The sequence below is a fragment of the Somniosus microcephalus genome, chromosome 30, assembly GCF_052327205.1.
Source record: "Somniosus microcephalus isolate GS21.2 chromosome 30, FLI_Smic_1.0, whole genome shotgun sequence".
Taxonomy (NCBI): Eukaryota; Metazoa; Chordata; class Chondrichthyes; order Squaliformes; family Somniosidae; genus Somniosus; species Somniosus microcephalus.
The window spans coordinates 25,685,558-25,703,014 of NC_141016.1; the positions used below are offsets into that span (position 1 = coordinate 25,685,558).

Consider the following 17,457-nt stretch of genomic DNA (forward strand, 5'->3'; position numbering starts at 1 on the left):
CTATTTTGATGTATTCATGCCCCTCTGTCACCATCCATCTGTCACTATCTCTGACATGCCTTTCTCGCTCTCTCTCTCTCTCTCTCTCTCTCTCTCTCTCTCTCTCTCTCTCTTTCTTTCCCCATTGATCCCATGCTCCATCTGTTTCTGTCTTTCTCCTGTATCTTGTTATCTGAATCCCAAATTATTATTTGCAATGGGTAAACCGGAGAGACTGAACTGGGTAAAATGGCTTCATTTCTCTTCTGTCTTATCCTGAATGAGGCAGCCAGTGAGTGGGTTGCACGCACAGTGCAATGATTTCTAAACGGGCATGAAGCTACAATCTTTTAAATAGACCTTTCTCCGAAAACTGTGAGGTCCATTTTGCTGTGGTGTACCCACCAGAAGGATCACATCCATGGGACAGTTCAGCGAAAAGGTTGGAGAGTGAGATGAGCTGCGATAAAGTGAGGCAAAGAAAGCGGAGCCAAGGATAAAGTAAAACTGCAGCCCACTCATTCTTTACATGACTATAACTGCCCTGTCCAATTGGAGACTCTCCTGGAATCAATTTGTTTTTTATTGTAAACTAGGAGAGATATAAATGCAAAACTGAATCGATATTTGGGATTATTCATCAATCTGGAATGAATTAAATTGCATCCACGCTTGGTCGGAGCTCCGTAAACCTCCTCTGAATGAGGCAGCAGCAAGTTCTAATAGGAACACAAGGCTGCAGATTTTAACAAAATAATACCGCACCACTTAGAGATTTGAAAAAAAAACATATGTGCAAGTAATTGGGCATTTTTGGAGTGTGTGAAACCAGTTTCAAAACTGAGAATCACCGAAAAGAAGTGAGAAACTTTGTACATATGTTCCCTTCCTGTTTCACTTTGCGAGTCCATCTCTCCCCCCCCTTCCTTTCGAATGGGAAGTGAGTCAATCTGGGAGATGCAGGCTGAATGGAGGAGTGTGCGTCTTACAGGAAGCCCTGCTGCTACACTGTTGTGAACAGATGGAACTCCGCTATCTTATAAAACATACTCTGTGGGATAGTGACACACATCACAAACACACCATTATCCCTGCTTCCGCTACTATCATGGCTCAGTGCATGCAGATGTCTGCCTGTGTATGGTTTAGTGGGCAGTGATAATTATTTATTAAGGTGTGCATTTTAAATATAAATTCAATCAATCAATTATACTTTATACGTGTCACTGCTGGAAGGGAATGAGTAAAAGAGGAGGCTTGCAGTGCACACAGATCTAAACTTGCCACCTCTTGCACATTTGTAGGATCTGCTGTAACTGTGGAACTGAGCATGTTATATTCCGCATTCCAACATTTACAGGATATACCAGATACCCATGACAGGAGCATGCCATATCCTGGTTTCCCACATTTACAGATTGCCCAATATACATAGGGTGGAGCATGCCATCTCCTGCGTTAACAGTATTAGCAGGCTACTTAATGGCAGGGAACGCAGGGGAATAACAACGGAGGCTGCTCCTACCTTCACCCAACAACCATCCACGTGCACTGGCAGCAGGAACCGCTAGATAGTGACTGGGAGCCAGAGCCCTAGGTGATTGCCTTTCCTCCCTGATGCTGGGGCCTATTGTGGTGACCCTGCTACCTCAGCACAGACTGTGACCTCTCAGTCCTGACGTTTGTGCTGTTCCGCTGTGCAATTCCTCAGGATTCAGTTGTTTAAGATTTGGGGGGAAAAATTCAGCTGTTTGCGCCTCCCGTTAGCGCATTAAGAGGGTGCTAATGGGGCGTAAAGCAACTAGCGCCCGGGCGCGGCGATGTTTGCACCGCTCGCAAAATTAACTAGACATTTTGCGGCAGCGCTAAACACTACCGCCACGATCTCCTGCACCAGCAGATTGTGATGTCAGTCGAGTGCGCAACACCCTGTTAGCGCCCCGGACCGGATATTGAGTGGCGCCCCCTGCCTTACCGCCTGCCGCTAGCAACGACAGGTTGAAGGGAGCGTTATGCTGTCAAAAAGGGACTAGGGGAGCGCTATTTAAAGGCAACCACTTCCTGCCTTTTTTTGTCGGTGACATTTTTGCACCACGCAGTCTGAGAGAGAGAGACTTCTGGAGAGATTCAATGCTGTGTGAAGGAGTTTTGAGTACTGAGCAGCACTTTGCAGGTTTAATTTGATATGCCCTTCATTGCTTCACCAGCGCTCTGAGGTAGCGCCTCGCTCCACGGCCTTTGTGCCTTAAGACAGGTGTGAAGCACCTGATTTAGCGCTCCAATCACCTCCAGGGGCGATAAAAGCCAAGTTTGCTGTCGGAGGCGATAATTAGCGCCAGGCGCTAAACTTTGCGCACGGCCGATAATGGCGCCCCAAACGAGGCGATACTGAATTTTTCCCCCTTGAGTTTGAATTGTAAAAGTGCTTGCTCAGCCGAGTTAGTAGCACACTCTCGCTTCTGAGTCAGAAAGTTATGGGTTGGAGCCAATGTTCCCCCTAATTTTTTTTTGGGTGCGTGGCCCCATTAAAGGGCTGCGTGAACCATTGTGCGAAACTTAACATTGATAAAAGCCAGTCCCAGGCTGCGCCTCACTCCGGCACTTGAGAACATAATCTCGGCTGACGCTCCAGCGCTGCATTGTGAGAGATTCAGCCCCTCAGATGAGATGTTAAACCAAGGCCCATTTTTCTGTTGGGATGCCTTGGCACGATTTAAAAAAAGACCAGACACTTCTCCTGGTGTCCAGGCCGACATTCCTCCCTTAACCAACACCACCAAAACAGATTAGCTGGCCATTCGCCTTAATGCTTTTTATGGGATAGTAACATAGAAGATAGGAGCAGGAGTAGGCCATTCGGCCCCTCGAGCCTGCTCCGCCATTCAATGAGATCATGGCTGATCATCCAAATTCAGTAGCCTGTTCCTGCCTTCTCCCCATATCCCTTGATCCCTTTAGCCTTAAGAAATATATCCAACTCCTTCTTGAATATATTTAATGAATTGGCCTCAACTGCCTTCTGTGGTAGAGAATTCCACAGGTTCACCACTCTCTGGGTGAAGAAATTCCTCCTCATCTCTGTCCTAAATGGCTTACCCCTTATCTTTAGACTGTGACCCCTGGTTCTGGACTCCCCGACCATCGGGAACACCCTTCCTGCATCCCGTCTGTCCAGTCCTGTTAGAATTTTATAAGTTTCAATGAGATCCCCTCATTCATCTAAACTCCAGCGAGTATAAGCCCAATCGACCCAATCTCTCCTCATACATCATTCCTGCCATCCCAGGTATCAGTCTGGTGAATCTTCGCTACACTCCCTCCATGCCATGAACATCCTTCCTCAGATAAGGCGACCAAAACTGCACACAATACTCAAGGTGTGGCCTCACCAAGGCCCTGTACAACTGCAGCAAGACATCCTTGTTCTTGTATTCAAACCCTCTCGCTACGAAGGCCAACATACCATTTGCCTTCTCAACCGCCTGCTGCACCTGCATGCTTACCTTCAGCGACTGGTGCACAAGGACACCCAGGTCTCGTTGCACTTCCCCTTCTCCCAATCTATTGCTGTTCAGATAATAATCTGCCTTCCTGTTTTTGCCACCAAAGTGGATAACCTCGCATTTATCCACATTATACTGCAACTGCCATGCTTCTGCCCAATCACCCAACCTGTCCAAATCATCCTGGAGTTTCTCGGCATCCTCCTCACAGCACACACGCCCACCCAGCTTTGTGTCGTCTGCAAACTTGGAGATATTACATCTAGTTCCCTCGTCTAGATCATTTATATATATTGTGACTAGCTGGGGTCCTAGGACCGATCCCTGCGGTACCCCACTAGTCACTGCCTGCCACTCGGAAAAAGAGCCGTTTATTCCAACTCTTTGCTTCCTGTCTGCCAACCAGTTCTTTATCCAAGTCAGTACCTTGCCTCCAATCCCATGTGCCTTAACTTTACACGCTAATCTCTTATGCGGGACCTTATTGAAAGCCTTCTGAATGTCCAAATACACCACATCCACTGGTTCTCCCTTATCTATTCTACCAGTTACATCCTCAAAAAATTCCAGTAGATTAGTCAAGCACGATTTACCTTTTGTAAATCCATGTTGACTTTGCCCAATCCTGTCACTGTTTTCCAAGTGCTCTGCTATTACATCTTTTATAATGGACTCTAGCATTTTCCCCGTTTTCTCTCTACCACCTTTTTTGAATTTTGCTTTGTGCAAAATGGCTGCTGTGTTTGCCTACAAAACAACACGTTACAGCACTTCAAAGTAATTCATTGTATGTGAAGAAGTTTGAGGTATTTCTGAGACATGTGATAACGTGCTATATGAAAGCATGTCTTTCTTTCCAACTCTTGTCGATTTTTTTTGTTGTTCGTTGAAGTTGAATAATGAAAGGAGCTCTTTCGTGCTGGATGGCCCATTTCTGAGTTAGAAGTCTTAAAATTTCTAAAATGTAAAGAGACTTTAGAAGCTTGTTATTTTTTAAATAAAAGACTTCTCTTCCATGTACCTCGAAACCTGGTGATGTAAAGGCATTAATTATTCATACTTTTATTCATCATAATTTTAGCAAAGTCATTCTTGGAACTCCAGTCATGTTTCAACCCCTGACCTACCCTCGTATCGGTTTTAGATCTGGCAAAAAGGGGCAACAACAACAACTTGCATTTATATAGCGCCTTTAACGCAGTAAAATGCTTCACAGGAGCGTTATCAAACAAAATTTGACACCGAGCCACATAAGGAGATATTAGGACAGATGACCAGAAGCTTGAAGAGCTAGGTTTTAATGAGCGTCTTAAAGGAGGAAAGAGAGGTGGAGAGGTTTAGGGAGGGAATTCCAGAGCTTAGGACCTAGACAGCTGAAGGCAGGGTTGCCAATGGTGCAGCAATTAAAATGTGGGAGGCACAAAACGGCAGAATTCGAGGAGCGCAGATATCTCGGAGGAATGTCAGGCTGGAGGAGCTCACAGAGATAGGGAGGGGCGAGGCCATGGAGGAATTTGAAAACCAGGATGAGAATTTTAAAAGCGAGACGTTGCCAGCCAATGTAGGTCAGGAGCACAGGCATGATGGGTGAATGGGGCTTGGTGCAAGTTACGATACGGGCAGCAGAGTTTTGGATGAGCTCATTGACGTAATAAAGCTCACTACGCACTTGGTTCGAGTATAAAGCCAGGCTTTAATCAACTTGTTTCAAAACATGGAGGTCTAGTTGTACTTCACTAGTTCCCGTCTTACAAAATGTCCCCTGGGCAAGCTGGGCCCACGCCCGAGTATTTATACTCCTTGGACGGCGCCACCAGCTGGCCGTCCAGTGTTATTTCGTGAGTCGTTTCTTCATGATGATGAGATTTATAACGCTCATGTTTATGTAGGGTGGAAGGTCAGAGGCCGGCCAGGAGAGCATTGGAATTGTGGAGTCTGGAGGTAACAAAGGCATGGAGGAGGGTTTCAGCAGCAGATGAGCTGAGGCAGGGGCGGAGTCAGGTGGAAGTGGGCAGTCTTGGTGATGGAGTGGATATGTGGTCGGAAGCTCAGCTTGAAGTTAAGGGGGCGAAATCCAAAGGTTTGTTCTCCTTACTCTGCGCTGTGGTGTAAGGGGAATTCTACATCTCTACAGCGTTCTGTGAATGTGTTTTGAGTGTATTTTTATACAAGTCTTTCATGGAACTTTGAGCATAAGCAAATACAAGTCATTAATCAGTCCTCTTGGCTTAATGCGAATGATGTGGAGTACTGGCCCACTAAGGTTTTACAGTGCTCTGTGCGTCACAGGCTTTTTGCAAAATAAAATCCTACAGGACAAGACTTAAACATTGCTGAAGCATATTAAGTAGCCCCAGAAACCTGGTTTGTGAATGCAATATAGCAGAAACATTTAAGAAAATGTTTTAATGTTGCACTGACTGTAATGACTGCATAAGAGGTTGTGGAGGCAGCAGAGCGTGAAACTAGTTTGCTATCTGGTAACTGTGTCAAATAAAGTGCAGTTGCGATTAAGGGAATAGTGACTGGTCCATTTCACTCACATTGAGCTTTTTACCTGCATTGAACGTTAGCTGCAAAAGGGCACTGAGTCCCAGAGAGGGACACTCCATCGCAATAAATAGTATGGCAGTTTTTCATCATTTTAGAACAGACCGTTTCACAGTTTGCTACATTTCTCTTTCACCGAAACTGCTGGCTTAAATTGCTTTTTAGGGAGTGTTCAGGAGATAAACCTTTCAAATATGTGCTGGCATATCAGTGGTTATGAATATGTCACTGTTTCTCTGTCTCTGTGTTAGTGTGCCTGACAGTGTTGGACTGTGTCTCACTGTTTCTGTGTGCATTAGTGCAGTGTAGGCCAATACATTAGCCACATGGGAAGAGAGCGGGGGCAGGGGGGGAGGGAGAGTGGGGAGGGAGGGAGAGCGGGAGAGCGGGGGGGAAGGGAGAGCGGGGGGGGAGGGAGAGCGGGGGGGAGGGAGAGCGGGGGAGGAGGGAGAGCGGGGGAGGAGGGAGAGCGGGGGGGAGGGAGAGTGGGGGAGAGGGAGAGAGGGGGGAGGGAGAGCGAGGGGGGGAGGGAGAGCGGGGGGGGGAGGGAGAGAGTGGGGGGAGGGAGAGCGAGGGGGGGAGGGAGAGAGGGGGGGAGGGAGAGCGGGGGGGAGGGAGAGAGGGGGGTAGGGAGAGGGGGGGGGAGGGAGAGCCGTGGGGGAGGGAGAGAGGGGGGGAGGGAGAGCGGGGGGGAGGGAGAGAGGGGGGGAGGGAGAGAGGGGGGAGGGAGAGCGGGGGGGAGGGAGAGCCGGGGGGGGAGGGAGAGAGGGGGGGAGGGAGAGAGGGGGGGAGGGAGAGAGGGGGGAGGGAGAGCGAGGGGGGGAGGGAGAGCGGGGGGAGGAGGAAGAGAGGGGAGGGGGGAGGGAGAGCGGGGGAGGAGGGAGAGAGGGGGGGAGGGAGAGAGCGGGGGGGAGGGAGAGTGGGGGGGGGAGGGAGAGCGGGGGGGAGGGAGAGCCGGGGGGGAGGGAGAGCCGGGGGGGAGGGAGAGCGAGGGGGGGAGGGAGAGCGGGGGGAGGAGGAAGAGAGGGGAGGGGGGAGGGAGAGCGGGGGAGGAGGGAGAGAGGGGGGGAGGGAGAAAGCGGGGGGGAGGGAGAGCGGGGGGGGGAGGGAGAGCGGGGGGGAGGGAGAGAGGGGGGGGAGGGAGAGCCGGGGGGGGGGGGAGGGCGAGAGGGGGGGAGGGAGAGCCGGGGGGGAGGGAGAGAGGGGGGGGAGGGAGAGCCGGGGGGGAGGGAGAGAGGGGGGGGAGGGAGAGCCGGGGGGAGGGAGAGAGGGGGGGAGGGAGAGCCGGGGGGGAGGGGGGGAGGGAGAGAGGGGGGGAGGGAGAGGGAGAGAGGGGGGAGGGAGAGGGGGGGGGAGGGAGAGCCGGGGAGGAGGGAGAGAGGGGGGGAGGGAGGGGGGGAGGGAGAGCGGGGGGGGGGAGGGAGAGGGGGGGAGGGAGAGCCGCGGGGGAGGGAGAGAGGGGGGGAGGGAGAGCGGGGGGGGAGGGAGAGAGGGGGGGAGGGAGAGCGGGGGGGGAGGGAGAGCGGCGGGGGAGGGAGAGCGGGGGGGGGAGGGTCTGGAGGTTTGTGTGCTGTCAGTGTTTTACTGTGTTCCCGTGTGTGTCAGTGTGCTGTCAGTGTTTTACTGTGTTCCCGTGTGTGTCAGTGTGCTGTCAGTGTTTTACTGTGTTCCCGTGTGTGTGTCAGTGTGCTGTCAGTGTTTTACTGTGTTCCCGTGTGTGTGTCAGTGTGCTGTCAGTGTTTTACTGTGTTCCCGTGTGTGTGTCAGTGTGCTGTCAGTGTTTTACTGTGTTCCCGTGTGTGTCAGTTTGCTGTCAGTGTTTTACTGTGTTCCCGTGTGTGTGTCAGTGTGCTGTCAGTGTTTTCAGTTGCATCCTAACCTGCCTGGTGGGAATGTGGCGGAGAAAGCCTTTAAAATTGATCTTTTAACTTAAGCACCCCATTGCTGCTGTAATCACGCTGGCCACCATTTGAACTGCTCACTGCATTTAGGTGGCTGAGGCCTGTGCGCCTGTCAGTGTCCTAGCGTGCTTCTATCAATCTGTGTGTTTGCCTTTTTGTGCCTGCGCATATTGTGATCTTCTGTACCTGGGATCGGCTAAACTTTGACTGATTGGAATAGACTTGAAATGCAGCTGCCCCCTCTTGCTTGTACCTTCGTTTGTAACATTGTGTACAAGTCTCCGGGAGCAAATGGGTAACTAGCTCAGGAGCAGGCTTTTTGCCAGCCCAGCCCACGGTTTCCATGGAGTAGTTTACGCATGTGGTATTCCGGACTGCCTTTGTTTCCACTGCTCTTCCTAGAAATGAGTGTATCCTGCATCAATCTTCATGTTACTTGGAATTGCCTCCAACTGCAGCTGGGCTCCAAGCCAGCTGTTCACTGCAAGAACAGGTATTGCAGACGCTGCTCTGAGTACCTGGCAGCCCCTTAACCGAAACAAGAGAGTGCACTCATGGCTTGTGTTCTGTGCTTTCGTTACTGCTGCTTAAAATTCATTGAAAAGCCTCAATAACGACACTCTGTGAGGCACAGGAGGAAGTGGAAAAACGGAGTTCTAATTCAACAATCAGACCTACTTTTGATGTCTAGTTTCCATCTCTGGGTGCACCTTTCAGAAGGCAACCTCTTCAATCCAAAGCCGATGGGTGATACCACAAGCCCACATCACACCCAAGGTGTTTGACAGACCTGACAGGGGCTGCTTCTGCTAGTTATGGTTCCATTGACACTGTTCAACTGAGCGTTGCCACTTGCTGCATTGGCTGTAAAGCTTTTAGTTCTAAAGTGTGACCTGGATGAGAAAAAAGATTATGGATCAGCATTTGCAGATATTCACACTTGCAGATATGCTCACTCTGTCGACCTCCGACGTAAGGGGTGTTCTACGCGGAGTGAACACACGTAAGGTTGCTGGACCGGACAGCATCCCTGGACGGGTACTCAAGGAATGTGCTGATCAGCTGGCTGATGTCTTCACCGCCATCTTCAATCTGTCATTGGCCCAGGCAGTAGTCCCTACATGCTTCAAGACCGCTACCATTATTCCTGTGCCAAAACAAACGGCTGTGACGTGCCTGAACGACTATCGACCTGTCGCACTCACACCCATCATAATGAAGTGTTTCGAGAGACTGGTCCTGGCTCACATCAAAGCCAGTGTTCCCGCCTCTCTTGACCAACACCAGTTTGCCTATCGTGCAAACAGATCAACGGAGGATGCAATCACAACTGCTCTACACTCGGCTCTGAATCACTTAGATGGTAAGGAGACCTACATCAGAATGCTGTTCATAGACTACAGCTCAGCATTCAACACTATCGTCCCCAACAAGCTGGCCACCAAACTCCAAACTCTTGGCCTGAACACTTCCCTCTGCAACTGGACCCTGGACTTCCTAACAAACAGACCCCAGTCTGTCAAATTAGGTAACCACACCTCCCCCCCCCGCTGACCCTAAACACGGGGGCCCCACAAGGATGTGTGCTGAGCCCCCTCCTCTACTCCCTCTTCACCCACGACTGTGTGGCTGTTCATGGTTCCAACACCATCATCAAGTTTGCGGATGATACCACAGTAGTAGGCCAGATCACCAACAACGATGAGTCAGCCTACAGGGAGGAGGTCCAGCATCTCGTGAAGTGGTGCGCCGATAACAACCTGGCCCTTAACATCAAGAAAACCAAAGAAATCATTGTGGACTTCAGGAAGTCTAAAGGCGGAAGTCACACCCCCATCCACATCAATGGGGCTGTGGTGGAAAGGGTGGACAGCTTTAAGTTCCTCGGAGTCCACATCATGGAAGACCTCTCCTGGTCCCTCAATACCTCCTCTCTGGTGAAGAAGGCCCAGCAGCGCCTATATTTCCTAAGGAGGCTGAAGGGATGTAACCTGTCACCCCTGATCCTCTCTAACTTTTACCGCTGCACAATAGAGAGCAACCTGACAAACTGTATCACAGTATGGTATGGCAGCTGTAGCTCCTATGACCGGAAAGCCCTGCAGCGGGTAGTCAAAACTGCCCAACGCATTACCGGCACCCGGCTACCGACCATAGAGCACATATACCAGAAACGCTGTCTACGGAGGTCACGGTCCATCATCAAAGACCCTACCCACCCCAGCCACAGTCTGTTCACCCTCCTGCCATCTGGGAGACGCTACAGATGCATTCGCACCCGTACGACCAGATTTAGGAACAGCTTCTTTCCCAGGGCTGTCATCCTACTGAACTCCACAAATAAACTCTAAAGCCTGCACATCTGCCAATGCACTTTATTATGGTTATATTTATGTTAATGTATTACAAACCAAATGTATGTTGAATGTTTAAATGTCTTAATCTAAATGTACACTCTCGGGAGCCGCAAGCCTACATTTCGTTGTACTGCACTTGTGCACTAACAATGACAATAAAAGTTGATTTGATTTGAATTTGATTTGATTTTGGAATGGGAGCATGCTTGAGTGGAGCCTAAACGCTGGCATGGACTGGTTGGGCTGAATGGCTGTATGTTCTATGTACGTTTAGCAGAGAAGGAGGCAGTGGACTTCTCTGTCTGTGTCATATATATTCAGACAGACAAGTCTTTGTATTTGTGGGCATATTTGCAGCCCTGTCTCTGTTTATGTCCCTAGTTCCCCTGTCCCTCTATATACTGTATGTATCTGTAACCCTGGGGTCAATTTTCTGGCAGCCGTCGGGCGACTTTTCATGCGACCGGGGGCCGAAAATCGGCGAAAAAGCGGGTCGGGACCCCCCCCGCCTGATTCCCCGCCCCGTCCGACTTTCGGACCGCCATTTCTCCGCGGCCCGCTTCAGTCCCGGCCGCCGCTGGCGGGACTGGTCGTCGGAGCACTAATTACCACTTATCAGCTTGTTGAGGTAGATTTTCCGGGGCCGTTGCAACTTTGGGGCTTTCCCCACTTGAAACACGCCTGCGGGGAACCCCGCTGATGAGACCTGGCTTGAAGCTTGCCGGCTTGCTTGCTGTCAGCTGCAGGTCAATCGGAGAAGCTGCGATTTAAAGGGACAGCACTTGTATGTTGAAGGACCTTGTTGTTGCAGGTTTGGGGCTACTTCTTCAAGGCTTGGGCACAGCTGTGGAAGGTTGGAGCCTCACACACTTCTCCAATGCGATCTCCTGGGAAGCCCCTCTTGACACCCTCACTCAGCGCTTCCTCAGCGGCGGCATCTACGAGAAGCATGGGACGCCTTTTTTCCCTTCCCTTCTTGCCATTAGAGGATCTCCAGCAGCAGAGGCGGCAGCAGCAGAACCAGGAACAGCAGGATGAGCACCAGGAGCACCAGGCTGCTGCTCACTCACCTGAAGCTGCACAGGCCAGAAGGGGCCAGCGCTTGGAAGTGGCTTGGGAGCACCTTGCTGCGCTTTAGGGGGCCATGGGGACCCGTTTCTGCACTGGCAGTCCTACTCAGAAGGACTTCCATGAAGATCTGGTTTCTCTGTTCAACAGATGGCCAACGCTCCTCAAGAGATATCATCCTCTTATGAGCACTCACCATGTTTTCCGTACCCTGGCGAGTTATCTCCTCCATGTAGGTTGCCAACCTTTCCATGGTGATGCGTTCATGCACCAATGACTCCACAAAGGCTCTGCTCATGGTCGCTATGGACTCCTCCATTCGCTCCACACTCACAGCGACCCTGGAGACAAAACCTGCCAGAGACTCCTGCATCTGTGCATGGAGATCCATCACCTCTTCTCTTGCGGATGGACCCAGAGGCAGAGGGTTGACATGCAGCGCAGCTGAGCTGAGCTGGCAGAGTCCTGCGCCCTCCGACGAGGACTCTCCACTGCTATCCCTGTCTCCAGAATCTGCTGAGGCTCACTTGTGAACTGTGAAACACCAGGTGACAACACTACTCTATGTCCCGAAGGTCCCCCCGAGATGTGAGTGTCTGCGCTGGTGCTGGGTGCGCTTACTTCTGCTGACGCTGTGCCCCTCAGAGGTTGGAGCTTCCTCAGGAGTCTGGCTGCACAGCCTCTTCCTCCTCCACAGTGAGGACGGGGGCTCTGGATAGTACTGTGGGGGAGTAAAGGAAGGAGTTAGAGATGTAATGCCAAGGTTCTTCTGGTGACTCCCAGCGAGTTGGCATCTGCTGACACCTGCATCCATGCAGCATTGGTCTCAGTGGGAGGCCTCTTCCTCCCTGACCTAGGGAAGAGGACCTCCCTGTGGGCCCTAACCCCATCCAATCATGCCTACAGTGAAGCCTCGTCGAATTTGGAGGCAGCTCGGGGTCTGGCACTGGCCACAGCTGCTGCAGGCTCCTCTGCCATCCTGTATGGTTCGTTTGGAAGCCTTCAGAGGATGCAGTGCTTGCTATGGACCTTGAAAGCACCACGAATGATGACATCATACTGTGGGGATTTCTGACTCGAATTGGACAATTAGCAAGGCTTCCCACATGCTGGGAATTAATTGGCCACTTGAGGGAAAATTGCGTGGAGCTGGCTGACACTTTTTTATGTGTGTCAGAAACCCCACATTCGGGGAAACCCGACCATTTCCCACACAAGCCAAAAATCGGGGCCCCTGTGTCAGTTCGACAGCTCACTGTGTACCATTCCCCTGTATCCGTGGGTCTTGTGTACAGGTCGCTCCCAGCAATTGCTTGGAATGGGGTGGGTGGGGGTCGCGGGTGGGGGCGGGCGGGTGGGTGGGTGGTGGGTCGGTGGGGAGGCGCGTGGGTGGTGGCGGGTGCGGGCGGGTGGTGGTGGTGCGGGTGGTTGGGGGTGGGGCGGGGCGCGTAGGTGGCGGCGGGTGGGGAGCGGGTGGGTGTGGGTGGTGGGGGCGGGTGGGTGGGCAGGTGGGTGGTGGTGGGGGTGGGGTGGGGCGGGCGTGTGGGAGGGGGTGGGTGGGTGGGGGCGGGCGGGTGGGTGCTGGAGCCTCAAGGACAGACCAGTCATGGTCATCTAATGGTAGGAAGGTCTCTTGCTACTGACTGCAAGTTGCATTTTATGGGGATTGTTAATTTTAGAGGGTGTCACTGCCTCAAAGTTGAAGGTATGTCACAAAAATGAGGAGACTGTGGGACATTGCGTGAGGTTTTGAAAGTAACTCGTTTTTCTGGAAATGAAAGATCTTTGCACGTGATCGCTAATTACTGTGTCTGTTTCTCATCTTCGAATCCCATAGAGATTGGAAGGGCCCAATCCTATTAAAAGGCAAGCTTTAAATTCCCTCCTTACTTAAAAAAAAAGCTCTCCAGCTGGTTATTGAGAGGCCGGGATGAGGGGTTGAAGCCCGTGGTGCAGGCCACCTGCAAGGTGGTAAAGAGTAGGAGATAAGATGAGGTGAATCAGGAAATGGTGCCAATGTGCTGCCAAGGTTGGGTTCCAAAAGGTTGCACGAGCGTTAGAGGAGTTTGGAACATCTTTTACGCTTTGTATCTATGGGCAATATGCAGTACTGTTGCCTTGCAGGGAGAGGGATAGCACAAATATGCAGTAAAGGTTCTCCCTCCACCCCATGACCTAGATTACATGCACCTCCTACACCCCAGCCTCTGCATCTTCACATTATCTGTATGACATATTACTCAAAACACTGTTGCCCGTGTGGTACAACAGTTATCTCCCACACCTCTGTCCTCATGTTTTCATACAATATATAGCGCCCCCCCCGCCCCCATACACCCACCGACAGCATGGCAGTTCTGCTGTTCTGCCTTTAAAAGTGATGGCGCTAGATTAAGGAGTACAAGTTGACGTCTTTTTGTCCTTCACACTCAGGCCCATTGACACTGGCCCAAACTTACTTCAGTTCTAGCCCTTAACTGCAGTTGGAGAGAAGAGACTTTGGGGGAAAAATTGGGTCACACCCCCTTTGGGGTGCTAACTTCGCCGGGGCGCTACCCCCGAAGCGAAATTCACCAGTAGCGCCCCAAGAGGGAGGCAAGGCGCTACTGGAAGCACCCCACCTCCCTCTTGGAGTGCTGCGAGTGAATTTCGCGGCGGCGCTGCGACACACCACGCCGCGGTACTGCAGGCCTTCCTCCCCTTATTAAAGTGGAGGGGCCTAGCGCAGCGCGACCCGGGGTCCAGCTGGGCCACCAGGGATCGGAGTGCCAGCAAAAGAGCCCGGCACTCCAGAGAAGTGCCGGGCTCAGGGAGCGGGGGCAGGTGCTGGCAGGTGGCCAGCAACAAAAATGGCCGCCCAGCACCTCGTCTTTAATTAGCGCTGCCCCGGCCGCAGGTAGGCCCCGCTGACCCCGTCGAACATAGCGTCCGGCGGTAAATCAGGGGGGCGCTACTGAAGATCGCGGCCGGGGCGTGAGCGGGGCGCTGCATACGGCGATGACATCATCGCCGGTGGCGCAGCGCCACGGGGCGCTAACAGTTACTGACTTATGAAAACTACTAGGCACTTGGTCTAAGCGTTAAACAAAGCTTTAATCAACTGTTTTACAACATGGAGGTCTAGTTGTGTCCTTCACTAGTTCCTGTTAAGAATGTCCTGCGCAAGCTGGGCCCGTGCCCGAGTATTTATACTCTCCCTGGACAGTGCCACCCGCAGGCCGCTCAGTATTATCTCATAAGTCTTTCTTTCATGAAAGACTGATTCATGTCAGTTACCGCCGCCACTAACCTCCCGCTGAATTTCACGGACGCTAACGGGAAACGCAAAGCAACCGAATTTTTAGGCCATTTAGCTCATATAACGTGTGGGAATATCATTGCGATTGTTTCTATGTGTGTTGTAGATACGGAGGCCAGTAATGTAGCCCTGCGCAGCTATCTACTTCTGTGCACAATAGACCTCACCATCAGCTCAGTTGCAAACCCTCAGCTGCTCCACGTGCATTGTGTAAGATACGCTGGGAGTATCAGGACTGAAATGTCAAGTGCCAGCAGCCATTGAAGAGATGGTGGCTGTCCTTTGTGTGCTGGGCAATTCTTATGGCGTGGGGGAGCAGAGATCCACATTGCTTGGGTGCCAGAGGTGTGGGGGTTGCGGGAGGAGGGGGGCGGTGGCAGACACTGGACAGGGTGCCGGGGCGTGCTGGGCACCTCAGGTCTGAGCCTTGCCACACACCCATGTGCCCAATTTTTCCAGGGAGCAGGCTTCAGCTTATCGGCCCCATGATTGCGATCAAAGTGAATGATAAATTGGCTGACAGGTGATACAACCGTTCTCAGTTGCAGTTGCCAATGACTCTATGCTGTTGTTGCAGTATTTAAGGTACTAAAAACATCATGTAATTCCAGACGACTTGTCAGGTAGTCATGTTTCAGTATCTCAGTGGGTAACACCCTCGCCTCTGAGTCAGGAGGTTGTGGGTTCAAGTCCTACTCCAGAGACTTGAGCACAAAAATCTAGGCTGACACTTCCAGTGCAGCGCTGAGGGAGCGCTGCACCGTCGGAGAGGTTGTCTTTCGGATGAAACGTTAAACCGAGGCCCCCTCTGGCCTCTCAGGTGGACGTAACAGTACCTATGGCACAATTTCGAAGAAGAGCAGGGGAGTTCTCCCCGGTGTCCTGGCCAATATTGATCCCTCAATCAACAGCACTAAAACAGATTATCTGCTGTTTGTGAGAGCTTGCTGTGCGCAAATTGGCTGCCGTGTTTCCTACGTTACAACAGTGACTACGCTTTAGAAAGTACTTCATTGGCTGTAAAGCACTTTGGGACTTCCGGTGGTTGTGTAAGGTGCGATAGAAATCTGGCTCAGTATATCATTTCCTGTTTGTGGGATCTTGCTTTGCCTAAATTGGCTGTTGCATTTTCTTACATAGCAGCAGTCACTGCACTTCAATAGTGATTAATTCTATGTGAAATACTTTGGGAGGTGCTGAGGATGTGATGAGCACTATATAAATTTAAAAGTTTCTTTTCTTTCTTACACATAACCTGTAATTGTCTCTCCTGACTGGAGCCTGGTTTTTTTTCTGTTAAGCTTTTCCTTGTTTGCACCCACAGATTTAGGAATTGTCTTGGCATGCTCGGGTTGACAGTGTAACCGGATGTGTAATCCCCAGTTTCTCATTGCAATACGGCCAACTCCATTTCAGAGATTACAGGAGAACAAAGTACAGCTGTTAACTCGAAAATCCCACAGTACTTTCACCCTCGTGGATCCGCTTCACTGTTGAATAAATCTATGCTTTTGCCGAGATTACAGATTTACAGCCAAAATGACACATAACTCATTATAACGTGTTGCATGGCATCTGCTGATCCTACACTCGATCTCATTTCACATTTAAAATAGTTACTGCAAGAACCACTTAACATTTCAAAAGTCTGTCACGACAACTATAAAAATATCTGGCAAACTGAGCTAAGAAAAGCTGTAACATTTCACTTTTTGCTTCTGAGTAAGTGGACATCACTGATCACACTGTATTAGCAGATCTGAGCCTAGGCTGCCCGGGGGTGTTGCAGTCGGTCTTCTTGAGCTAGGAAGGGGAAAATCCGACAAGGTTCCTGTTTCTGACCATCATCCATTGACCCCTGCCGCAAGTGCACGCATGCGGATGTCAGGCGAAGACAGGATCAGGATCCGCTCTGATGCCTCCCACATTAAATAGCTTGCTGAATAATTGCTGTCTGCGCTCACACATCAAGAACGGCCACTTGGTAAGGTGTAGAGGCTTTTGGAACTGTACTCACCATGAGCAGGCGGCTTCAAAAAAGGAGTGGAGAAAAATTGGAATAGAGGAATTGACTGGCCATGAATTGAAGGGAGCTTCTTTCACTCTTAACACTTTCGCACTAATTAGGCCACAGTTAGAGTACTACACACAGTTCTGCTCACCACATTACAGGAAAGATGTGATTGCACTTGAGAGGAGGTTTACGAGGATGTTGCCAGGACTGAATAACTTTAGTTATGAGGAAAGATTGGATAGACCGGGGTTGTTTTCTTTGGAACAGAGGAGGCTGAGGGGAGACTTTATTGAGGTGTATAAAATTATGAGGGGCCTAGATAGAGTGGATAGGAAGGACCTATTTCCCTTAGCAGAGAGGTCAATAACCAGGGGGCATAGATTTAAAGTCATTGGTAGAAGGATTAGAGGGGAGTTGAGGAGAAGTTTTTTCACCCAGAGGGTGGTGGGGGTCTGGAACTCACTGCCTGAAAGGGTGGGAGAGGCAGAAACCCTCATCACATTTAAAAAGTACTTGGATATGCACTTGAAGTGCCGTAACGTACAAGGCTACGGACCAAGAGCTGGAAAGTGGGATTAGGCTGGAGAGCTCATTACGGCCAGCACAGACAAGATGGGCTGAATGGCCTCCTTCTGTGCCGTAAATTTCTAGGATTCTATTCAATGATCCTGGACTTCATTGGGGTGAGCTGCTAGACAGACACGGTGAGCCACTTCAATTGTTACCTCAGCTAGTTCTGGTGAATGAGCCTGTAAAAAGCTTTCCCAACGGCACTGTACCACCTGCA

The 17,457-nt window shown here is 51.0% G+C and overlaps 1 protein-coding gene across 2 annotated transcripts in view; it reads left to right on the forward strand.

The window, feature by feature from the left end:
* The window catches only part of LOC147098030 (dual specificity protein phosphatase 1-A-like), a 205,318-nt gene that overhangs the window by 93,756 nt on the left and 94,105 nt on the right, over positions 1-17,457 (forward strand). The window lies entirely within an intron of this gene.